The sequence below is a fragment of the Pinus tabuliformis genome, chromosome X (genome assembly GCF_031772625.1).
Source record: "Pinus tabuliformis cultivar Carrire ecotype Pingquan chromosome X, CPIR1, whole genome shotgun sequence".
NCBI classification, from domain to species: domain Eukaryota; kingdom Viridiplantae; phylum Streptophyta; class Pinopsida; order Pinales; family Pinaceae; genus Pinus; species Pinus tabuliformis.
In genome coordinates, this window is record NC_142308.1 from 459243203 (window position 1) to 459270240 (window position 27038).

A 27038-nucleotide genomic window follows, 5' to 3' on the forward strand; every position below is an offset into this window, starting at 1 on the left:
CTTTTAACCCAACGAAATGTCTGTGTCCCACTTACTAGATATAGATTCAGAGTTAGCTTATTTGACTTTTAGATGAAGGCCACTACCCTAGCTTGGTAACCAGCTGATGACAATGCCACTCACAAGAAGTAACATGGATGAACAGGCCGGTTCGTGATGAGACCTCTTGTCTTCCATCTTTTCAACTGAAAGCCATTACTCTAGCTTGGTGACCAGCACAATAATGTCATGCATGTTAGGTCCCATGATCATGGTAGGTCGGCTCATCACGAGACCTCCTATCCTCCCCTAAATATTTTATAAATTCTTATTGTAATTAACTTCAAAGGTTACTTAATAAGTGGGGAGACAGATCTACTCCTTAAGAGTACAGGATGGCATGAAAAGTTTTTAATGACTAATCATTATTGGCTAGTTCCTCTACCCTAAAGACTTATTAAAAATATCCCAGATAATGACTAAAAGATTCTTTAAGTTAATAATGCTAGTGTTCTCATGAATAACTTATTATGATCTTTACAAGAGTGGTCCACCATAAGGGGCTCTCCAATAGTACCTTCTAAGGGAAACTGAAAATATATATCTCAGATGACAACTTCATTAGAGTGGTTAATCATGGTTACTTTTGAAAAATCATGAGGTATTAGAGTGAATCATACTCAACAAGATTTGTCACAGATGTGTGTGTAACAACCAATGTGGATCAAAAGTAGTTTCAGTGGCTATGCTTTGAAAGTCAAAACCCCAATAGCATTGTTGTAATAGCTTTATTCATGGAATTTCTTTATTCTTCTACCCTACTCTACCCTAAGAAGCAGAAGACTCCCTTTTAAGTATAGGAGGACTTCTAGTGCAACCAAGTGTGCAACAAGAGGATAATCATATTCATGTTCAAATTTAGAAAGTATATGCGAGAAAATACCAGAACATGAGGTTCCAACTGCATTAACTGATGTGATGCTACAAATTGTTGAATGATAAAGGAGGGATGAAAATTGATAGTCATTTGAAACCAAGATTCTATGGGATACATATACTCTTGGTCATTTGATTCATGGGAAACATCTGGTGCATTGTGCAAATCCTCCAATTTTCTTTTTCATCCTCTAAAGTGCAAGCTAGATCAGGTTGGTGTTCTTCAATCTTCACTTCTAATGGCTTCTCCTCATCAAGCATGATCCATAGCTTCTCGGTCTCCCTAGGAAGTTCTTTTGTTTCTTCATGATTCTCTTCTTCCAAAGGAGTAGATCTATTTCTAATTGATGCCAAGATGTGTTATTTCTATGAAGCAGAGACCCCAACTTTTGCCAGAATTTGAGATAGTTCTTTGAATAGCATCACACTTCCTGGCATTTTCCTGCTAGCTAGAAAGTCTTGTCAGCACCTGGATTGAGAGCTAGGGGGTTCTTTTTAGCACCTGAAAAACTCAAAAGAACAATTGCAGTGAAAAGAACAAAACAAGATTGTAAACTAAGGAAATCGCACTTGCGGAAATTAAATAACCTCTATTGCAAAAAAAAAAAGTAACACACTTTGGAGTAAAAGAAATTGCTCATAAAAAACTCAATTGTAGTAAATCAAGCATCACACTTTGCGGGAAGAAAAATTACTCATAAAAACTAAATTGTAGTAAAAGATACAAATTAGGCATGACACTTTGTAGTAAATGAAATCACTCATTTACATAAAGGAAAACCTGGCTTGTGAGCTCTCTTGAAATTTTGTCCAGTATGCTTCAACAAGCAAGGGGAATCTTGTTAATATAGAAATTCAATTGCGAAGGAAAGGGAAAAGCATGAAAAATCGTTGAGGCCTTATCCTACAATGCCTCCCTGGCAATGACGCCAAAATGTCGGGTGGTATAAATGCAAGATTTACACCAAAATTTAATTTGTCAATCCGGGTAAGTAAACTTAGAGGCGTAGCACAATATATGCCAGAATACGACCTCAGGGATCTGTCAAATAAAAACCAAGCTTTTGCAAGAAATTCAAAAGAAGCATCATTCAGGAAAAAGGAACAAGACTCTTCAAAGCAAAGTAAACACACTCTGGGAATCTACTTTTGGCTCCTCTTTTGGATTGAGTTAACTCTTGCAGTAAGTCTTCATCAGTTGTCCAGGGGACAAAGGAATGTAGGCCCCATTCAAAAGAAAGTGATTCAATAAATAAAGAATGAAAAACCTCTTAAAAATTATTGCTATGTTGCAAAGATGAAAATCATGAAATAAATCATAAGGGAACTTCTTTCCAATTAATCTGATGAAACCATTATTATCTGGTTGTGTAAACATGCTTTTCCTGAGATAGATGTGCATGTAATTTAGATCTTCTTTTTAATGTTTTAACTCAGAAGGTTCATTTAATAATTAATCATGAAATTCAATTCTTTCGAATTCAATTCTTTCTTCGAAACTGTTCAGTGCAAGCACAAACATGTAAGTTACTACAACGTTCATTCCATATTCATCATAGCACAATTAAATCTTAAGTGAAACCTCAGATATTAATAATGCCCTTAGTTTAGAAACAAACAGCAAACTTGCTGGAAGGAATAAAGGACTTTCGCGAAAGGAAAGGAGTAAAAGACTTGCGAAACTGAATCAATGAAATCAACTTACAGAACTAGAAATGCACTAGTAAAAGCAACGTGCTTGTACCATTCTTGCAGATATGAAATCAAGAATTACAAAGGAAATATTATTAAAATCAAATACTTCTAAGAACTATGCACAACACAATGCAGCAAAGGAAAATTAAGAGGTTTGGGGCAACGGACTGGCTGGTGGGCCTATGGTGAAGTAAAATTATAAGTGCGGACATGAACGAATTCCTCTAGCCCGATAATGGGTCTATCTACAATAGATACATTCTATGGAAGAATTCCTTAGGTTAGAATCAATCAAGAGGGCCTACCTCTTGCTCGCTTATCCTACTTGATGGTGTCCTCGCTTGCTCGCTCCAGCAATCTCTTGCTTCCTTCTTCAAGCTCCTGAAACAAGTGAACAACAACAACACACAAACATAATAATAGACAAATTACAATTCAACCTACTTAATGAGCCAAGAAGCATCAAGACACGAATATGTAATATTACAAAACATGTAGGAAATCAATCGATAGTTGCATATATTAATATCAAAGAGAGATTACAACCATTTGTCTTGACGTCGTAGTCTTCCTCTAACAAGACCAGGGTCCCACACACTTCTGCTAGCATTCCATGATGGCCTCAAACAAAAATAGTTTAAAGGCTCTTCCCTTTAGACTTCACTCCAAACCAAACACACTTCTCCCTCACACAACTAGATGGCTACAACCAGTAATAGCTTACTTGTCTAATCAAAATAGTATACTCACACTCAGCCAACACTCTAACTAGCTTATGCTTGGGAAGAAGGGAGGTTTATATAGGAAAAATGGATGGGAGATGGATCCTCTTCTCATGGGAGAAGGACTTATCCCTTGAGGTAGTTCCATCATTATAGGTGAAAGGAGCCCAAACTATCATCCTCAACCCCATCCGGCCAAACCATTACTGGACTTCCGTTACGAAGCTTCTAGAGCTGGAAGCTTCGGCTCTAATTTAAAAAACTTTCCATAACAGGACTAGCGCGACTGGAACACAGCTCAGTTGCACCGATCAGCGCGGGGAATAGTGCTAATCTCTGCACATCAGCGCGGGGGAGACAAAGGTCATTAGTGCCGGCCTTGTAAATTGGGCAAAACAGAAATTTCAGGGGAAATGGTGCAAAAGGGAAATGATCTGCTCATGAAGAGGGACATAATGGGAGTTTCTTCACGAAGGCAAAGCATGTGGGGTTCACTGTAGAGGTCATCCAGGATCAAGGAATGGGGAGTACAAGGACAATGACAAAATGCTATGTAATAGATGCCCCCTAAAGCGTGAAGGCCGAACCGGAGTGAGGGATGAAATGCTTTATAAATTAGTGCGGGGAACCGGTTTGCCGTCAGAAAACCTACAAGAAAGTACATATACATATACATAAACTGAGATCTCTGTCAAATGATACATGAATCGTGGCATGGACGCAACCATCTAGAGAATGATCATGTAAATGGATCCAGGTATGGGCGCAGCCATCTGTCAAAGAGGATCATAATGAAACCGAGGTATGGTCGCAACCATCCAATAATGAGAAGGATCACATATGATAACTCATGGTCTGGTCACAACCAACTATCTAAAAGAGACATGCATATCATCATAAACCATTTCACACCACTTCGCAACCTGGACTTGCGTGATTTGAGTCCAGGGTCTTGCGCTCCAACATGACTTGATCAAAGTAAAGATTCTAGCTTGCGAATAGATGTGTTGATGTTGAACATGCTAGAAAGTCGCTTGATTACCAGTCAATGACGTAAACTGTTAACAAGCGCGAGAGAAACCACCAATAATGACAATGGCCCTCAAGGTACTATCAACACAATTCACGAAATGTGAATACAGGAACTGAAGTCGAACGCCCATGAAATCACTCGATCGAAAGCCATTGATGTGAACTTGTCATCAAGTGCGAAGAACTTGCCATTAAGGCATGAAAGCTCTAAGGTATTGGAAGGGAGTCTCTCGGTCAACTTCCTGGATGATGAGTTGAATTTGATGGAAAGCGACTGTGTCGAAGGAGGGCCATAATGAATCCCACATCATCGGCACGAGAAGAAAGGATTCAAAGTTATTTTGGATGATACAGAGAATCAGAGGTAAGTGTAACTACAGAAGGACAACTCTTGAACATATCAGCAATACAACTAGAAGTTTGGCAGCTTTTGGATCCATGGGATCTGTGGTCATGATGACGTGGCAGAGATCAAATGGAAGGCAAAAATAAACAGCCCAAACCCAAGAAGGTCAACGATGTAAAGGAGGATGTCCCAACCCAACACAAAGCAAAGAGTGTCATGTTCAAGAGTAAGTTGCTGACATGACTCGATAGATTTCCAAATTTTTCCCCCACCATTTCTGGCGAGTACCCCAATTATTTTTTAATCTCAAGCTTGAAGGGGATCGCATATGCTTGCACTGTAAGTTCATCCTTTGGACGAATCTGACCTAGTAAGTTTAACGAGCCCTAGGAAGGAGAAGCTCATGTTCGTCATGGCGATGAATCCGATGTCGTTTAATAGTTTAACGAGCCCAACAAAGGTGTAACTTGGTATCTTTTTCATGTTTAGAGAGTTTGAGAAAGACACGTAAAAGAAATCTCCACATGCTCCCTTTTCGTACGTTTGTGTCTCTCGAGACTGAAAAGGTGGAAAACAATACTTGAGAGAACCGCTTGACCATTTCAGTCGAGTACATTTTTCGTAAATAGTGCCTCCTAGCCCAAAAAAGGGGTAAACTTATACTGGGTTCACAATGTTTCACATCCATTAACGATTTTGAAACGACAAGGGCTTAGCCATCTTTTCACTTTTAAAGGGTTGGAAATGAGCTTGAAAGCATACCCCCCATTTCATTCTCTTTTATGATTCAAAAGGGAAAAACACTCAGCAATCTTTTCATATGAGTTTAACGAGTCGAAAAAAGAGCTGAAACGTGACTCGTCCTGGAGGAACGAGTGGTATAAAGGGTAGCAACTGGTTCCGGGAATGCAGGAACTGCTCAAAACATGTAATGGTCAAGAGGCTAGCTAATAAAACCACTCATCACTGCGGTCCCTCAAGAAAGGAAACACAACCAAGTGAAAGCATATGATCGGCCAAAGAGATGGTGGCGATGGAATGAAACAACCAAGGCTCATCTAGCATAAATCAGTTGATAAAAACGACAATCACGAGATGTAAATTGGGCATGGGTTCATTTTTACACAAGCTTGAACCATGGAGAACTCTGCTTGGATTCGGTTTCATGTTTACACAAGCTTGAAACGAAAAACTATGCTTGCTATAAGTTTGCATGCCCCTAGCATAATGACTCAATCGAGGTACATTCCCCCCAAGCTTCATTTCAATCGACTAGGTGGATGAAAGTAAGGTTCACTTTCGATATCCAGGAAAGACTCGACTGGGATTTTACGAGTTCTTAATCAAAGACTCAATTTGGAAAAGGGAGTTGCTTCGTTTTTTAACGGGGTTGACACAGTAAAAGAACTATCCTTGAAACCCTTGTTTCATTTTTTAATGAGCTTGTCACAAGACAAAAAACTATGCTCATGACGCCTTGTTTCATTTTTTAATGAGGTTGACACAAGACCAGGAACTATCCTCACAATTCCTTATTTCATTTTTTAACAAGGTTCACACAAGACCATGAACTATCCTCACACCCTTTGTTTCATTTTTTAACGAGGTTGACACAAGACTAGGAACTATCCTCATCCCTTTGTTCATGAACCATACGAGAACATGGCTCCCAAGAGGTCTTCACTAGAGGGAAGAACCACGCTCTGGGAGAAATACATGTCATTTGGTACCAAAGACAAATCGGGTTCCAATGCCCCTAGTACATAATGTACTATACCATCTATGTGATCATCAACAAACGTGGAGATGGAATGGGTAGCCACATAATTGACCTGTGGTGGGGAAGGTACTGCTTGCAAACAAGAATCGATAAGGGATGATGGTTGCAAAGGAGGCGCCTGGTGACCAATGAACGACAATTGATCAATAGTCACAATTCTCCCTTCGTGCGGAAAAAAAACCACACGGAAAAGCGAAGAAACAAGAGCTCCCATGACATAAACATAGTTGCGTCCAAGGAGAAGATTGAAATCTAAGGGACCTTGGACTACCATCACGTCTATATAGACGGTATTTTCTCCTAAATTATTAGGGAACTTTGGAAGGATCCCTAAGGGTTGACCAGTTCCTTCGTTGAAGGCCAACAGATTATGAGTGACAGGAACAAAATGTGGGGAACCCAAACTTGCCAAGTAGTAGAAGACATGATGCTAACAGACACACCTTCATCTAATATAGTGTCAGGTACTACCATATTATAGGCTTGTATTGTGATCTGGAAAGGAACATAAGATGGGAGGCGGAAAGCAGTCAAGTGACTCCAATCGAAAGAAACGACAGAATTACTTGGTGGGGTAATCATATGATTTCCCGCATGCTCTGCAGGAATAGACGAAGGACTCTCCTAAAAAACTGGGAAGGGAGGGTCACTCTTTGATTCATGAGAATCTGAGGAGACAAGTAGAACATGAGCAGTATGATCACCACTCTCTTCCGGAACAAAGTGATCAATTGGTGGCAGGACCAAGTCGACACTCTTTTCGACCAATGGTTGGTCGGGAACAGACAAAAGAGAGTCTCTCTCAGGAAGAGAAGGATAGGCAAGAGATGAATCCAAGTCAATCTCTTTACCAACCTAGAGAGGTTCAGAAGAAAGCCTCTGATAACCAATAGGAAGTTGGGGTTGAGGAGCTGTAAGGTTTTCAAAAACATTGAAAGCTTTATCCATAAGAGGAAAAAGGTGAAGAAGATGCTCTCCTTCACATAACCTATAGGGGAATATAATCTTTCCCTTCTTCTTACCATCATTAGATGAAGGCGTAACATCGAAATGATCTCCAGAGGTCGACAAGGATGGTCGGTTCAGGTCTTGAGACCATACCTCTAAGACTTTAGGAATGCCAAGACAGTCTTGAAGGAGATGGTCACCCTTACACAACTTGCAAGGGAATCTGACCTTCCGTGGAGGATCGAAAGGTTTGTCTACAGGAGGTGCATTTGGAGTAACAGCCACACGGTTGGCCTCTCGCTTATCTGACTTCTTCTTCTTCGTCTTCTTCTTCTTCTTCTTAGCCTCCTGGTTACTAGATTTCAAACTTTCACCAGGCGAAGTAGAAGGGGAAGAGGAAGAAATAGGGGAAGAAGGGGAGAGGTCAACCTTAGAATCAACGTGATGTGATTCAAATGAAGGAGATTGCGGGACAGGAGTTGGGACATTTGGGATCACCGAGGTAAAAAATAACCAGACAGGTAAACCAATGGTTAACCCAGGAAGGGACAACGTCGCCATATAAGGAGCACCAACATTTCCAAAAGAAGGAAAAGGACCAGGATTCCCATCCGAGGGGAACCCTTGACTGGTAGACTCTGGGAATGTTGCCATTGGAATCAACCCTAAAGAATCACTAAGGAAGATAACTTTAACTAGGAATATTTCGTGGGCAATTAATTTTAAGACACTGAAACAAAACTTTGCCTTTTCATATTTTAAGAGTCAAGAAAAGGATGAAAGATGAATCTAGTCACTTTCGGAATTAATGATCTCAAAAGGACAAGCGTTCGAGTGATATTTTCAAATTTAAAGAGTCGGTAAATATAAAAAATGACTACTCAGGGTACCCTAGGCATAAAGGATTACCGAGTAACCGTGAACTACAGAATAGCTCCCGGCGAATCGAGATGTACAGGCAGGAAATCTCCCCGATGCTGTGTTCGGTGTATCACGTTTACAAGGAAGCAGACTCGGCTTCCTATGGATAAAGGATTGCAGCCTAGTGGGGTATCCCTTTATATACTCGATGGTATGGGGAGCACAAGTCCGTACTAGCACTATCTAGTGCCGAAGCTAATGACAGATGCTAGGTTTAAAGACGCTAGAACATGTCTCTAGCCTAGACCACTAAATATGAGCGTTAAGTTTCAATGCTTCCTTAGGTTGATTCAATAAATTTTAACGGTTGATCTTGAATTAGGTTTCAATTACAAGGCCCTACCGCTGTCATCTGAAAAAACTCCTACATGCAGCTATATGAGAAAAGAGATCTTTGTCTTCGATGAAAGTTATCACTAATTGAGAGATAGAGAACACAAAATTAATGCAACAAATCGAAGAATTAAATCTTTCACTAATAAATCTCCTAAATGCACTTAATCCTCCTATAACAACATAAGAAGTTTCATTTCATTTCCAATGCTTATGATGATGCAATTCTAGCTTCTCAATAACGTTATTAATGCAATATTTTCGCTTAAGTAAACTAGAATGATGTTCTCCTTTTCATAAAATGCAAAATGAATCTTTCACATAAAGCACTTTAAATGAAAGTTTTCACAATTCTGAACAAACAAGCATCAATCAAATCCAAAGCATTATAAATGAAACTAAAAGCAAATTCTTCCCTGAATCGAACAAACCAAACACATAAATGCTTCAATCGACAAACCAAGCAATGTAATCTATGCTTGGAAAGAGAAAAGAGACACTCGAAATAAGAGAACAAACAAGACTATTTTACTCATTCAATTGAAAACAAAGCATCCTAGTCACTTCTGTGAGGAAGAAGAGAGTCTGAGGGTCAAGACACACTGGCCCTGGAATGGGAGAAATTATGATTTTTTCTTACCCCGGACCGAAGCGACTGAACAGTACTACAACTAGCATCGATTGGCATGACCGGCATGATTGACCAATACTACAACTAGCGCTGATGGCTGATCGGCACAACTGCCTAACTGACAACTAGCATTGATCAAGGGATTCAAAGAAAAAATAAAAAAGAACTTCACATAGGGCCAGACTTAACACATTAGAGGGTGAGCTAAACAAAGCAAGCACACAAACCAAGCTAAATGAAGCTCTCTAGGCAGGGAGAAGACGGTCCAAAAGGCTTACGGGGTCAAAATCACAAGAGAAGAACATACTGGCCAAGATTGGGGTTAGGCCCTAATCTTCACTTACAGGCATTGACGTAATTGTCTAACTGACAACAAGTGCCAGAGGCTGGTCGGCGCAACTGTTTCTTAGCAATTCACGCTGGTCGGCGTGACTATCAGTGGATTAAGCGCGCTGGCCGAGGTAACTAAGGAAAAAAAAAATTCAAAACAGGGACCGATCTGCTACTATGAATTTTAGACTTAGGCTAGTAAGCAAGAGACAAGAAACATAATCAAAGGGAAAACATGAAACTAGCAAATTTCTCACGAAATCATGAAATGCAAAACAAACAAAAGATGGGTTCTCCCTAATGGAGTCGCCAATTTGTGGTGAAGTAAAATTATAAGTGTGGACACGAACGAATTCCTCTAGCCCGATAATGGGTCTAGCCACAACAGATACATTCTATGGAAGAATTCCTTAGGTTAGAATCAATCAAGAGGGCCTAACTCTTGGATGCTTATCCTGCTTGATGGTGTCCTCGCTTACTCACTCTAGCAATCTCTCGCTTCCTTTTTCAAGCTCCTGAAACAAGTAAACAACAACAACACACAAACATAATAATAGACAAATTGCAATTCAACCTACTTAATGAGTCAAGAAGCATCAAGACACGAATATGTAATATTACAAAACACGTAGGAAATCAATCGATAGTTGCATATATTAATATCAAAGAGATATTACAACCATTCGTCTTGACGTCGCAATATTCCTCTGACAAGACCAGGTTCCCACACACTTTTGCTAGCATTCCATGATGGCCTCAAACAACAATAGTTTAAAGGATCTTCCCTTTAGACTTCACTCCAAACCAAACACACTTCTCCCTCACACAACTAGATGGCTACAACTAGTAATAGCTTGTTTTTCTAATCAAAATAGTATACTCACACTCAGCTAACACTCTAATTAGCTTGTGCTTGGGAAGAAGGGAGGTTTATATAGGAAAAATGGATGGGAGATGGATCCTCTTCTCATGGGAGAAGGACTTATCCCTTGAGGTAGTTCCATCATTATAGGGGAAAGGAGCCCAAACTGTCATCCTCGACCCCATCCAGCCAAACCATTTACCAGACTTCTATTACGAAGCTTCTAGAGCTGGAAGCTTCGGCTCTAATTTAAAAAACTTTCCATAACAGGACCGACGCGACTGGAACACAGCTCAATCACATCGATCAACATGAGGAATAGTGCTAATCTCTTCACATCGACTCGGGGGAGACAAAGGTCATTAGTGCTAACCTTGTAAATTCGGCAAAACAGAAATTTCAGGGGAAATGGTGAAAAAGGGAAATGATCTGCTCATGAAGAGGGACATAATGGGAGTTTCTTCATGAAGGCAAAGCATGCGGGGTTCATTGTAGAGGTCCTCCAGGATCAAGGAATGGGGAGTACGGGAACAGTGACAAAATGTTGTGTAACAGGGCCCAACCACCCAACTCGTTGCCCTTGCAACAATTTAAATCACAGTCTTAAAACATTGTGAGGAAACAAGAACTCATAATCAAATGCCAAATAAATTCATATCAACGTCCTATTACAAAATCATAAAACAATGTTGTGTTGGCTCTAATGTTCCCCTCCGGGGATCATCCCACTGGTGCGCAGCCCCTCCTTCTTGGTACAATCAAAATCAATCCTCTTTTTGCAATAAAATGTGATTTACAAAATATGATCCGTCATCCTGCACTAGTACACAGTCTTCCCATTTATGAATACGTTGCCTCCCATTTATTTGGATCAGCCCATATGAGTTTATAATTATGAATATATTCGATGATTTGTGGTTTGCAACAACCAATGCCAAGTCATGAAGTATTTTCCAAAACAATCATAGGAATAATACACTGTTAACAACCTTTGTAATTTATAGAAGGCAGTTTTCTGGAATTCTGTAAAAATTGATATTTTTACAAACTACCTGCAAATAACTCTTTGTATCTCCTTAACCATTACGAATTTCGGAAAATTGTTTGGAGGAAACCTAGTTTGTTATGTTTACAACAATAACCTTTGCCATAATTTTCTGGTTCAGCTCCAATGGCTCGGAAATCGTGCCTGAAACTTATTGTTTTGATACTTGTGAAATCTGAGATCCTAAAATTCTAGAGACAACAATATTTTTTATAAAACTGCGTCAAAGACCCTTATGTATATTTTAGACCATTTTGAATCTTAGAAATTTGTTTGAGGCTTAGTCAACTTACTATACTAGGGAAAAACCCATGTTCCAAAATTTCTCTATTCACCTTCACCTGCATGGAAAACGAGGAGGAAGTTGGCAGTCTAGAAATTGTTGTGAATTCGGGGCTAAAGCATTAATTATTCCCTAAACATAAATATGTATGACCTGGGTGTATCTTAGCTTATGTGGAAGTGTTCAAACAACATTTTGAACAAAAAACTCTTTCATATTTGCCTAGAAATGTGTCAATGTATGAAAGCCCCAAATTGGTGCAGGCATGTTGGTGCAGGCACAACTGGTGCAAGAATGTTGGTGCGGGTACAACTGGTGCAGGAACTGCTAGTACAGGAATGTTAGAACCTGCCACAAAAGAGCCTATTAATGACATTTTCACATTAAATACTCTTCAAATTATCAAAACAAGAAGAGTCCATAGATCAACGATTGTCAGCTCTAAATGCCCCTAAATAATAACTTAATAATGCATAGAAAGAATACTAATGATTATAGACACTTAGTACAGGCATAAAATTATTCAGTAAAATCATGAAAATCTAGACAAAATGGAGACTCAACAATAGCTAACTAGAAATTGCACCACATGTTGCAAAGAAAATGACGTAAGGCATAAATTCTAGGGTTGTAAAACATGGAAATGGAAGTTCTGAACAAGGCATGACAAAATTTCGGATTGAAATTGAAATTTTTTCTGATCTTTGCCACCATCCTCTGGTTTCACTTATTGGCTATTGCAAGGATAATTATGAGATTATTTTGGTTTATGAATACATGGCCAATGGACCTCTTAGGAGCCATTTGTATGGATCAGATCTTCCTCCTACATCATGGAAGCAAAGGCTTGATATATGCATAGGGGTTGCCAGGGGTCTGCACTACCTTCACATAGGAGCAGAGCAAGGAATCATTCACCGTGATGTAAAGACAACGAACATTTTGTTGGATGAGAATTTTGTGGCCAAGGTGGCAGACTTCGAGCTTTCAAAGATTGGACCTGCTCTGGATGAAACCCATGTGAGTACTGCAGTCAAAGGTTGCTTTGGATATATTGACCCTGAGTACTTCAAAAGGCAATAGTTGACAGAAAAATCTGATGTCTACTCCTTTGGAGTAGTGCTAATGAAGGTGTTATGTGGAAGGCCAACCATCAATCCTTCTCTTCCTAGAGAGAAAGTCAATATAGCAGAGTGGGCAATGCATTGGAAAAGGAGAGGCATGCTTGGCCAAATTATTGATCATCATCTTGTAAATACAATCAATCCTAACTCCCTGAGAAAGTTTGGGGAGACAACTGAAAAGTGTTTGGCTGACCAGGGTATTGACAGGCCCACTATGGGTGATGTGTTGTGGAACTTAGAATATGCCCTTCAACTTCAGGAAATTGCTATGCTAGATGATCCAAATGAAAGTAGTGCTAATGGCTTTTCAGAGATTCCCTTACAATTTTCCGAGGAAGAGTTTTTTGGTGATAGTACTATTGAGACGGGTGGTGATGATGTAATATTTTTTGAGGAATACAATGTTGGTGATAATACTATTGAGAGGGGTAGTGATACTATAAGTGAAGAAGGTTCAAAAGGTGCAACTGCAAGTACAATATTTTCACAATTAGTTAATCCTCATGGAAGGTGATCACAAAATTTTTGTGTGTGGTGATTCATCCACCAACTTATGTGAGTTGGCCATTGTGATACAAATTAATGATCACCTTCAGAAAATCTTAATGCTTCATTGATCTTCACTCCTAAGACTAAATCTTCAATTTCTTTTTAAAAGCACTTGCTTCCTAGCTCACTATCATCCAAGGTAAGTCCCATATGGATTAATTTTCCTAGATTTCCATCCTTATTTTTAAGGTTTGAAATTCTACCTTACAAATATGTACTATTCAGTGGAATTTGTTTTGTAATGGAACACTTTGGCTTTTTCAATTATTATAAGCTTTCCTTGACTTAAGATTAAGATTCTTTTATCAGATTATACACTGTGGTTGGGATGCTTCTTTCTTCACAAAGTGTATGGTTTTTATTTTAAAGATCATCTATCTTTATTGGACTGTAAAAAAAAATAGTTTTTTACAATTCCATATTTCTTAATTCCTTCAAGATATGAAACAATGATCACAACATGATGAGATGAAATTAACAATGCTTGAAACATGTATATATGAAAACACAAGCTACAACCAATGTAACAAACCAAAATTTCAATATTTCCTCGTGCTTTATTGTGGATCCAGACTACAAATACTTCATTCGGATGCATTTCTGTGATATTGTGAGTACCGCACTGAATGAAATATACTTCAATGTATATGCCATCTTTCACTTCATTTCCTTCACTCAAGCTCAAGCAAAGGTCTTCGACAAGGACGGGAAAGGAAGCAGTTTGACTGATTTGGGTCTTTGACTCTCCTCTTTCTTTCAGTATTTACTAATCAGTATGATAGCCTCTTTCTTGGCTTGAATTGAATTTTGAATCTATTTATTCCACCGATTTTAGAGTTAGTTGATGATTTCCTTATCCCTTCATATTAAGGTAAAACTGAAGAAAGTTGAAGAATGACCCTGCTATGACTAATTGTTTTCAAAGAGAGCACAAGAAAAAGGTGTGAAAGTAGGGATTTACATATTACTTACTTAAATAGGGTTATTGGTAGGTCTCCTCCCTTTGCTCTACATCTGATTCCAATCCCATTGCCCCAATATTATTTTCAACAATGTGTGTGCCAAACTGTGGATGCTTTTGTGTGCTTCCACTGCATTGTCTTCTTCTCTCCCACACATAACATACATCCAACCAATATTCATTTCAAAATAGAAACATAAGCTTCCTTCTGCTACCCTCTTTTACCTTGATCTAAACATATTTGGGATCTATAATTGTGTTAGTTGAATAAAAAATATTTGGTTGAACCAAAATTATTGTACTCACTTCCTGGAACTCCATTTCTTCTAGCAGGTTTGTGGCTTGAATGTTAGTGCGGTGGTTGTTATTTTAAATGGATGTTTATATAAGCTTAATGTTTTCAATTTTATTGTCTTTGGAGTGTAAAATGAATTTTGTGATGCCATTTGTGGCCACTTCTTAATTGCTTGTCTGAATTAATATATTTCTGGTGAGTTTGCAGCAATGTGCGAATCCAGAACGTTACGATTCTTGCACCACCTGACTCAACTAATACGGATGGAATCGATCCAGGTGGGCTAATTATTTCTTACCAATTTGTAAATCCACATTTCCAAGGTTGCCATATTTTCTTAATTGTTAGGAAAGTATCTTAGATCTCCATCAGATTAATGGTGCAAATGACAAGGCCATTTAGCCCAATATTCTTGTTCCATTATATACGTTTCCAGCCTCAAATAGTTGTAGCAATGCACTCCTGGTAGGATTTCAATCATGTGAAATGTATTCCTGGGTGGAAAATTTATTAGTCATTGGAAGTAGGTTTTAGTTATCATGGAGAAGTTAAGAATTAAATCCATCAACTTCTCATATTTTGTGAATATATAGAACTCAATATGAAAAGACCACGAGAGATGTACTTTTTCTTTTGTTCTCAAATCAACACATGCTATATTTACTTGAGATTTTACTTATATTGGAAACTTTTATATAGAAACCATTTAAATTCTAGAATAACAGTTGTCTTATGTAAATGCAAAGCAGCCTCTTCAAGCACGAGGTTAGGATATAAATATGTGTAAGATGAATGAAGTTACTAGGCATGGAAGAGGGAGAGGCATACAATATCAGAGATAGATTTTAACATTCCAACTTGTATATGTGATTTATTGAATTGAATCGATATTTCTAGATTATCCCTTATCTAATGATGATTATTCATGAACAATGTACAAAAATATCCTGATGTATCATCATCATGGCATGGACTGTCTCTTGTGGATATTTAAATTTCGCAATGCATTTGTTGACTACTGCTTGTATTTTCTTGTCTAACGGCAATCGCAGACCAATTGTTGACTTGTTTTGTGCAACAATTTCCCCAGTGTGAGCCAGGTGTGTAGCGAATTTGTGACCTACTCTTTGATACCAATTTTAAATTAGATTGGTTGTGACCTACTCGTTGATACCATTTTTAATGTTAGACCAAAACCCACAAGCAATAGTCAACGAACACATCACCAAATTTAAAGATTTACAAAAGGCAGTTTGTTGATATCATGATACATTGGAGAGCCATGGACTTGTTTCATACAATTCAATGCAAATTGAAGGCATACTCATTGAAGAAGATATGTGTATTGGTTCCCATGTGATGGTATCCCAAACAATATCAGGAAGAGGAATCCAGAATTGATTGATACCAGTCATCATCATTCTTCTATGGAAATTTTGAATTTAACCACTCACTCTTATAAGTACATCAATAAATTTTCTGAGCTAGAAGCACCCTTCATGAAGAAATTGAAGGTTCCTTCCACTAGATAACCTTCCTGCGGAAACGTTTCAAGCACCTGCTCGCAAACCCTAAGGGAATTGATCCTGCTTTTCTAAATTTTTTGAAACTTTATTGTAGCAGTGTATGCGAATGGGGATAACTATGATTTGTTTAGAAACAAGTACGACATGAAATGGCTACATGAACAAACGAAACTTGTTCCAAGTCACAACTTGTCACTTGTAATATCTTCTTCTAAGTTCTCATAAATACTTATGAGACTTTTAGCTTAAAAGAGTGTATAGATAAAAGCTTTAGTTTAACTATTCTATGTTTTGGAGTTTTTTTGAGTATATTTTGTGGTCAATTTTGTCCAAAAACTTGTATATATTTATTAAAAGTACAAGTTTGAGTTGTGAAATATGCATAATCCAATTCTTGCAGAGGCTTTTCATGGTGTTGAATCTATTTATCCAGTAAAAAACACATTTTAAATAACCAAAGATCACAATCTCACCCACAATTGTATCACTTAATTCCAGCAGAAAAAACCCAAAATCTAAAATTAGTTAGACAACGCCTAGATAAAAATGCATAGTCAGGGCTGTTATTGTTAAAGGGAAAATGGCCACATGGAAATTTAGTTTGTTATAGTGGTACCCCTTGCATGGGTAGAAATAGAATTTCCAAAAGGAGTTAAGAAGTATAAAGTGCACTCATATATTATATTAAATACATAAATCATATGATCTTATCCATTCCCACAATGGGTGTTGAATCCATTTATGCAGTCAAAAACACATTTTAAACAAACAAACATCACAATCTCACCTATAGTTGTATCACTTAATTCCAACCAAAAAACCCAAAACATATAATTAGTTAAACAATGCCTAAATAAAAATGCATAGACAGGATTGTTATTGTCAAAGGGAAATGACCAAATGGCAATTCAGTTTGTTATAGTGGTACCCTTGCTTGGTTAGAAATTACATTTCCAAAAGGAGTTAAGTATAAAGTGCACTCATAAATTGTATCAAAGGCATAAACCACGTGATCTTATCCATTCCCACAATGGGATTTAATTATTTGTTTCCCATCCTATAACAAACAGGGAAATCTAGGTTTATCATTTATCAGGCATACGCATGCATAACAGTGTTGAAATATAATATCATGTGCTTGCTTTAGGATATAGCTTTTAAAATACATATTTTGGGATCCCCTGAAACCATAAATCTTGAATTAGTCGTGCATTTTGAGGGATATACCATCAAGAATAGAACAGATCTAAAAGTGATCACAGATCAACAAATGGGTGTGCAAGGGGAGATATCACTAGGAACCATCTTGAACTTTTCCTGGAGATATCAACGCCTTTACTGTACTTATCTAGCCAAATGGGTATGAAGTCCTCCTCCCACAAGGGCAAAGCACAGGCTGAAATAAATTTGAAGCATAACCAAGCCAAAATCCATACACAGAGAAATAATGCATTAGAGAAGATAATTTGTCCATTTAAAGAAAAGAATGCCTCAATCCAAAGAAAAGAATGCATCACCTTAAATCAGTTATCTATGAAGTTAACCTTCTAATTCTGTGTAACTTGGGTTTATTCTGGGTGATTAGGAGGAATGATTGGGATCCTCCCCACCCAGTTTCAATTCACTGATTTTATGGTTGTCCCATTATAAACTGATTTTGTGGCTGTCACATTAAAATTATACCTCTGAACAACATAGAAGAAACTTGTTGATTATTTGTTACTGCCTTATACACTACAGTGCCATAGTGGCTCTAATGTTGATTTCTCATTGTGATGTATTATTTGATAGATTCCTGCAATGATGTCTGCATAGAAGATTGTTACATCAGCACCGGTGATGATTCAATTGCGATAAAGAGTGGCTGGGATGAGTATGGTATTGCTTTTGGCCATCCTAGTTTCAACATTATTATCCACCACATAGTCAGTCAAAGCCATACAAGTGCAGGACTTGCATTGGGTAGTGAAATGTCTGGAGGGATCACAAATATTCATGTAGAAGATATTCTTGTAATCAACACAGAAACAACTATTAGTGTAAAGACGTCTGCAGGCAGAGGAGGTTATGTGAAGGGCATCTTTATATCCAATGTGACCATGAACAATGTGAAGCATGCCATTGGTTTTACTAGGTTCTATGGTGATCATCCTGTGTTGAAATGTGGCAACAAGAATATTCCAATTTTATTTTGTCCTTGAATTAAAATTGAGAATTAAAATTCCAATTTAGTCTCACCAGCTGTTTGAAAAAATAATTAATTAATTCATCTTGAGTTAGTTAGTTGGAGAAATTCAAGCTATAAGTCTTTGTGAAGTCATGCAACAGTTATTCCTTTGATTGAGGAGATTATCCCTTAATTAAGGAGATAAGGATGAGTTGTATTTGAGTTGTAATTAGTTAGCTCAGTTAGCTGAGTTAAGTCCAGTTAAATTAGTTCCAAACTATAGGAGGAACTAATTGTGAGTTCAGTCAATTAATGCATGCATGCATGAAACTAGTGTACTCCAGATAACTGAATATTCTCTCATAAATAACTCATGCATGTCAGTTCATACAAAGACCCAATTGAGATTAAAGGCAGGTACAGTGTACTATCAGTTGCAATAATTTTCCTATAAGAAAATATCTTGCATGTAGAAGGAATTCATTCCTTGAGATTTCCATAGTTTTACAGTGTGTTGGAGTAGTGTGTGAGATCAGTGTCACACAAGGTTACAGCAATAACACCCAGGGAAAATTGCGCAAGGAAATAGGAGGCTTGGAGGGCAGAGGAAAGATATATGAGTTGTATATTATGTCTATGAGCAGCAGTGAGGGATTGTACTGAGAGCTAATGTTGTGTGTAATCCTGAGATATTTCCACTTGTATGATAATACAGATAGCAGGGTTTTTAGCTGAGGCTTTCCCAAAACTATTCTTTTATGTTTCATGTGTATTGATTCTTCTTCTCTGTTATATGAGTTCTGTTTGATCTTGCTCAAATCGATTAAGCTTCCGCAAAGTCAATTGTAGAAGTAGATCAAGTATTTTGCTTTAGTATATTGCATTATCAGGTTGATCTACAGTGAGAATTTCTACATGGTATCAGAGCAAAGGTGATCGAAGAAGTAAACAGTATACTGAAGAAGGGAAAATTCGAAGTTTGAAGTTCTTGGTTGGAGAAGTTAAATCGAATTCTTATCATACCTCTAAGTTCACCAATGGCATTCAATGGCTTGAGACTCGAGTATGCACTGGATGGCAGCTCAAATTATATAGCATGGAAGGATCGCATGGAAGTGGTATTAGAAGACAATGGTTTGAAGGATTTCATTGATCAAGAAATCCCCAAGCCAGCTACAGCTAATGCCCAAGAATTGGCTGAATGGAAGAAGTGTGTGGCGAAGGCGAGGCAGATTCTTCTGGAGGGAGTTCGAGACCATATTGTCTCGAGTCTCCATGGGAAGGAGACTCCGTTTTCAATGTGGAAGACATTGAAGGATCTCTATCAGAACAACAGCGACCAAAGGAAACTAGCGCTCAAGGACAAGCTTCGGAAAATCAAGTGTGAAAAGGGCGACACTATTTCTACATATCTAAACAAGCTCACCACCTACAAAGATGAGCTTGGTAGTGTAGGAATAACTACAGCCGACGATGATATGGTGAGTCTTGCTCTCCTCAGTCTTCCTAAGAGCTGGCATAGCTACCAGGACTCTGTGAATGGAAGAGAGAAACTACCGGATTGGGAACGACTGTGGTCGGATCTGATGCAGGAGGAGATCAAGAGAAGCACCAGAGATGGTTCTTCATCTAAGCATGATGATGAAGAAAATCTAGCCTTAGAAAGTAAGGCAAGGAAAGGGAAAGGGAAGGCTTCCCATTCCAAATCAAGTACTTCTCATGGTGGGAAGAATATTGACAAATATAAAGTGAGATGCTTTAATTGTCATGAGGTGGGCCATTGTGTAACTAATTGTCCATTGAAGAAATCCAAGAAGGGATCCTCGAAAGGATCAGAATGTGAGGCACTAGCCTCTCAGTTTGAATTGGATTTTACCCTCATCGCATGTATGGTTTCATCGATGGTGGGTTGTGTTTGGTACCTTGACAGTGGAGCCTCATTCCACATGACCGACGATAAGAGTTTGTTTAGTACCTTGGAGGAGAAAGACCTCAAGATGCGCATAGAGATGGGTGACGATGGGAAGTACAGTGTTTTAGGAGTGGGCACAGTTACTTTTCAAAGGGAGCATGGAGCTCCTCTCACCTTGACAGATGTGAAGTATGTGCCTGGATTGATGAAGAACTTGGTATCGATCGTGATGTTGGAAGACAAAGGCTACGATGTTCTCTTCAATAAAGGAAAGGCATTCCTGAGACACATAGCCACGGGTCAGACCAAGAGGATTGGGATTCGAGTGAAGAATCTCTACAAACTAGAGGTGGATGACTTTGTTGAATTGAGTTCGAAAGCAGAAATGGTGCAAAGCCAAGATATTGGCGAGTTATGGCATAGATGGTTGGGCCACTTGCATCATGGGGCCTTGAAGATAATGCAACAGATCTCTACCGGACTTCCCAAAGGTAAACTTGAGCAAGTGGACACATGCAAAGGTTGTACCTTGGGAAAGTACGCCAAGTCTTCCTTTCATGATCGAGACAGTTGAGCTGAGGCGATCTTAGAGCGAGTTCATACTGATGTGTGTGGACCATTCTCGACAGCATCCACCGTGAAACAAAGGTATTATGTGATTTTCATTGATGATTTTTCTCGTAAATGCTGGATCTATTTCATGCAAAAGAAGGATCAAACCTTCTCAAAGTTTTGTGAGTTCAAAGCTTTGGTTGAGAAAGAATCAGGGAAGAAGATCAAGGCCTTGAGGAGCGACAATGGTGGAGAGTATGTCTCTCAAGAGTTTAAGGACTTCTGTGCAGCGGAAGGAATTAAATGAGAATTGACGGCACCTCATAACCCACAGCAAAATGGGGTGGCCGAGAGGAAGAACAAAACAATTGTGGGGGCAACTCGGGCGATGCTGCATGACCAAGGCCTACCACTTCATTTGTGGGTTGAGGCATGCAACACAGTGGTCTATTTGTAGAATAGAAGCTCACATCGCATACTTGGGATGAAGACACCAGAAGAAGCTTTCTCTGGGAAGAGACCAGATGTGAGTCACTTCAAGATCTTTGGCTCATCAATATTTTGCCATGTGACCAAGGATGCCTGGAAGAAACTTGAGCTGACAGCTGAGTTGGGGATACTTGTGGGGTACACTGATACACCTCACAACTATCGGGTGTACTTTCCTACTAGTCGGAGGACAGTGGTACGCAGAGATCTAAAGTTTGATGAGCAGAAGGCCATGCGAGTTTCCCTTGAGAGGGAGCTCCAACTACAGGTTGTGGAGGAACTTTTGGTTCCTAAGGAGGAGGAGCCTCAGATTGATGTAGAGCAGCCACATGCAGAGGTTCCAGGAGTGGAGGCATCCACTCAAGCAGAGTCTTCCAGAGATGGGTGGAAGCGCTCAAGGGAAGTTGACAGATTGTTGTCGGATGCAAGAGAGAATGTGGGAGAACCATCTTCTCAACACAGACAGAGGAGGTCACCTGATAGGTACACTAGATACATGGCCCTTGTTGGGGAATGTATTGAGACTGAGCCATCTTCCTTTGAGGAAGCAGTGCAACAGCCAATTTGGGTTGATGCTATGGTGGAGGAGTATGAATCCATAGTTCGGAACAGTGTTTGGGATGTGGTTCCAAGACCGGAGAACAAGTCAGTTGTGAGTTCCTATTGGCTTTACAAGGTAAAGCAAGCTGTTGATGGTAGTGTGGAGAAACATAAGGCAAGGTTTGTTGCCCGTGGTTTCTCACAGGTCAAGGGGATTGACTATGATGAGACTTTTGCTCCTGTCGCAAGGTACTCATCTATCAAATCGATGTTGGCACTATCAGCACAGATGGGTTCGAATATCCATCAGATGGATGTAAAGACTGCATTCCTCAATGGCAAGATTGAGGAGGAGGTGTACATAGAGCATCCAGAAGGTTTTGAGACCTTCGATCATGAGTCGCATGTGTGCCAACTCAAGAGATCTTTGTACGAGCTAAAGCAAACACCTTGTGCTTGGTACACCAGGATCGATAACTACTTCACCAGGTTGGGCTTCACAAAGACTGAAGTGGATGCGAACCTATACCACATCATGGTGGAAGGTAAGCAGTTGATCATTGTTCTTTATGTTGATGATCTGATATTGACAGGTGATGATCATTTGAACATGTCTTGCAAGGAGGACCTTGCAAGAGAATTCAAGATGAAAGACATGGGTCTCATGCACTACTTCCTTGGCATGGAAGTGTGGCAGAAGGATGGGGAGTTATTTGTGTCTCAAGGCAAGTATGCCAATGAGATACTCAGGATATTCCACATGGAGAAGTGAAAGCCCATGCAGACTCCTCTAGCAGGTAACTAGAGGAAGGAGGATGTTACTTCAGGAGAGATAGTAGAAGCTACTGTGTACAGGAAGATGGTGGGTTCATTGATGTACTTAGTGAACACATGACCAGATTTGTGCTATGCGGTGAACCAGCTGAGTCAAGCTATGGTTCGGCCTACCAAGCTATTTTGGAAGGCAGCTAAGCATGTTTTGAGATACCTCAGAGGCACATCTCAGTATGATTATGGTACAGTCGGACAAAGGGAGTGAAGCTACGGGGCTTCACTGATGTAGATTGGGCAGGGAGTCCATCAGATCAGAAGAGCACATCAGGAGGAATTTTCAAACTTGGGTCAACAACAATTTCTTGGTACAGCAGGAAACAGAGGTCAGTTGCACTCAACTTGATAGAGGCTAAATACATGGCTGCAAGTCAGGCAGCATGTGAGGCCATCTAGATGCAAAAAATTCTGGTTGGTTTGTTTGATCAGAGGATGGATCCAACTGTGATATATTGTGATAATCAGAGTTGTATCAAACTCCCTGAGAATCCAGTATTTCATGACAGGTCCAAGCATATCAACATTCAGTATCATCATCTCAGGGACTGTGTGGCAAGGAGGATCATGTTGTTGCAGTACATTTCGACCGAGGAGAAAGATGCTGACATTTTGACTAAGGCATTGTCAAAGTGTAAATTCGAGTTCCATATAGACAGGATCGGGGTTTCAAATAATCCCTTTCTTGTTGAGAGGGAGTGTTGAAATGTGGCAACAAGAATATTCCAATTTTAATTTGTCCTTGAATTAAAATTGAGAATGAAAATTCGAATTTAGTCTCACTAGTTGTTTGAAAAAATAATTAATTAATTCATCTTGAGTTAATTAGTTGGAGAAATTCAAGCTAGAAGTCTTTGTGAAGTCATGCAACAGTTATTCCTTTGATTGAGGAGATTATCCCTTAATTAAGGAGATAAGGATGAGTTGTATTTGAGTTGTAATTAGTTAGCTCAGTTAACTGAGTTAAGTCCATTTAAATTAGTTCCAAATTGTTGGAGGAACTAATTGTGAGTTCAGTTAGTTAATGCATGCATGCATGAAACTAATGTACTCCAGATAACTGAATATTCTCTCATAAATAACTCATGCATATTAGTTCAGAAAAAGACCCAGTTGAGATTAAGGGTAGGGACAATGTACTATCAGTTGCAAGAATTTTCCTATAAGAAAATCTCTTGCATGCAGAAGGAATTCATTCCTTGAGATTTGCATAGTTTACAGTGTGTTGGAGCAGTGTGTGAGATCAGTGTCACACAAGGTTACAGCAGGACCACCAAGGAAAATTGCGCAAGGAAATAGGAGGCTTGGAGGGCAGAGGAAAGATATATGAGTTGTCTATTATGTCTATGAGCAGCAGTGAGGGATTGTACTGAGAGCTGGATAGTTGTGAGAGCTAATGCTGTGTGTAATCCTGAGATATTTCCAATTGTATGATAATACAAATAGCGGGGTTTTTATCTGAGGGTTTCCCCATAGTATTCTTCTGTGTTTCATGTGTATTGATTCTTCTTCTCTGTTATATGTGTTCTGTTTGATCTTGCTCAAATCGATTAAGCTTCCACAAAGTTGATTATAGAAGTAGATTAAGTATTTTGCTTTAGTATATTGCATTATCAAGTTGATCTACAGTGAGAATTTCTACATCCTAATGATCACTATAATCCTGATGCCCTCGCTGTTGTATGGATCAGATCTTCCTCCTACGTCATGGAAGTAGAGGCTTGATATATGCATAGAGGCTGCCAGGGGTCTACACTACCTTCACACAGGAGCAAAGGAGGGAATGTTGTATGAACATTTTTTTGGATGAGAATTTTATGGCCAAGGTGGCAGATTTCGAGCTTTCAAAGACTAGACCTGCTCTAGATGAAACCCATGTGAGTACTGTAGTCAAAGGTATCTTTTGGATATATTGACCTCTAGTACTTCAAAAGGCAGCAGTTGACAGAAAAATATGATGTCTACTCCTTTGGAGTAGTGCTAATGAAGGTGTTATGTGGAAGGCCAACCATCAATCCTTCTCTTCCTAGAGAGAAAGTCAATATAGCAGAGTGGGCAATGCATTGGCAAAGGAGAGGCATGCTTGGCCAAATTATTGATCATCATCTTGTAAATACAATCAATCCTAACTCCTTGGGAAATTTTGGGGAGACAGCTGAAAAGTGTTTGGTTAACCAGGGTATTGACAAACCCACTATGGGTGATGTGCTGTGGAACTTAGAATATTCCCTTCAACTTTAGGAAACTGCCATGCTGGATGATCCAAATGAAAGCAATGCTAATCACCTTTCAGAGATTCCCTTACGCTTTTCTGAGGAAGAGAATTTTGGTGATAGTACTATTGAGAGGGGTAGTGTTGTTGTAAGTGAAGAAGGTTCAAAAGGTGCAACTGCAAGTACAATATTTTCACAATTAGTTAATCCTCATGGAAGGTGATCACATAAATTTTGTGTGTGGTGATTCATCCACCAACTTATGTGAGTTGGCCATTGTGATACAAATTAGTGATCACCTTCAGAAAATCTTAATGCTTCATTGGTCTTCACTCCTAAGACTAAATATTCAGTTTCTTTTTAAAAGCACTTGCTTCCTAGCTCATTTCCATCCAAGGTAAATCCCATATGGATTAATTTTCCTAGATTTTCGTCCTTATTTTTAAGGTTTGAAATTCTACCTCACAAATATGTACTATTCAGTGGCATTTCTTGTGTACTAGAACACTTTGGCTTTTTCAATTATTAGAAGCTTCCCTTGGCTTAAGATTAAGATTCTTTTATTGGATTATACATTGTGGTTGGGGTGGTTCTTTCTTCACAAAGTGTATGGTTGCTATTTTAAAGATAATCTATCTTTATTGGATTGTTTAAAAAAAAAAGTGGTTTCGTACAATTCCATATTTCTTAATGCCTTCAAGATATGAAACAATGATCCGACATGGTGAGATGAAATTAACAATGCTTGAAACATGTATATATGAAAACAAAAGGTACATCCAATGTAACAAACCAAAATTTCAATATTTCCTCGTGCTTTATTGTGGATCCAAGAGGTTTTTACATGTCATAGTCCCAACTCTCCAAGATGTGATTTCTGGATCGCATGGAACAACTGGTCGTCTTTCAAGGGGGCACTTTCTCACCATACTCTTGGCGTGCCTAATTACAGGTGGGAACAATGGCCGCACCGCACAAACTCTTACAAGTATATAGAGATAATCCTTCCTGCTAAGTTCTTGGTCTCTTGTATTTGCTCGTTATTGACAGTAACCCCTGAACCACTCGTTATTGACAGTAACCCCTGAACCACTTTTGACTAACCTTGTTATCCCATTCCCTTGCAGGTATGAGAGATTCATGTGCTCAGTTATAAAGAGAAAGGACTTCATATCAATATTTTTTTATTTATTTAAAAGAAAGCTCGACTCTGAATCCACAGGTTCTTATACAGTTTCTTCTTCCAATGGATACCAGATTGCGACCTTGGTTGTGAAACCCTACTCGATTAGAGTTGTTTACAATTGCAATTTGATTTGGGCTTTTATCCTTAAAAATTACTATCGAGTTGTATTTTCAAGCGAAATCTGATTCTGGGAAATCTCCAGGCCCTTGAAAGATTGCTTCTCAGTAATAACTAGAATACATGACCCTTCACGCCATCAATCTCAAGCTGCAAGAATTTGAGAGTTGCAGACTTGAGTTCCAACAGATTGTCCTGGACATTGCTGCTTACAATATGCCTGAGTGCATCTACTCTCGAAGAGCTTAGGCTCTCAAATAACCTCATAATAGGGAAAATCCTTGTTACATTAGCTCAATGCACCATGCTAAAAACCCAAAACATAGAATTAGTTAAACAACGCCTAAATAAAAATGCATAGTCAGGATTGTTATTGTTGAAGGGAAAATGACCACATGGAAATTCAGTTTGTTATAGTGGTACCCTTGCTCAGTTAGAAATTTCATTTCCAAAAGGAGTTAAGTATAAAGTGCACTCATAAATTGTATCAAAGGCATAAACCACATGATCTTATCCATTCCCACAATGGGATTTAGCTATTTGTTTCCCATCCTATGAAAAACAGGGAAATCTAGGTTTATCATTTATTAGGCATACACATGCATACCAGTGCTGAAATATAATATCATGTGCTTGCTTTAGGATATAACTTTTAAAATACATATTTTGGGATCCCCTGAAACCATAAATCTTGAATTAGTCGTGCATTTTGAGGGATATACCATCAAGAATGGAA

At 38.8% G+C, this 27038-nt stretch overlaps 1 pseudogene; it reads left to right on the forward strand.

Moving 5' to 3' along the window:
* The first annotated feature begins 12079 nt into the window (after positions 1–12079).
* Positions 12080–13481, forward strand: LOC149140598 (receptor-like protein kinase THESEUS 1 pseudogene; annotated as a pseudogene).
* Positions 13482–27038: the final 13557 nt, after the last annotated feature.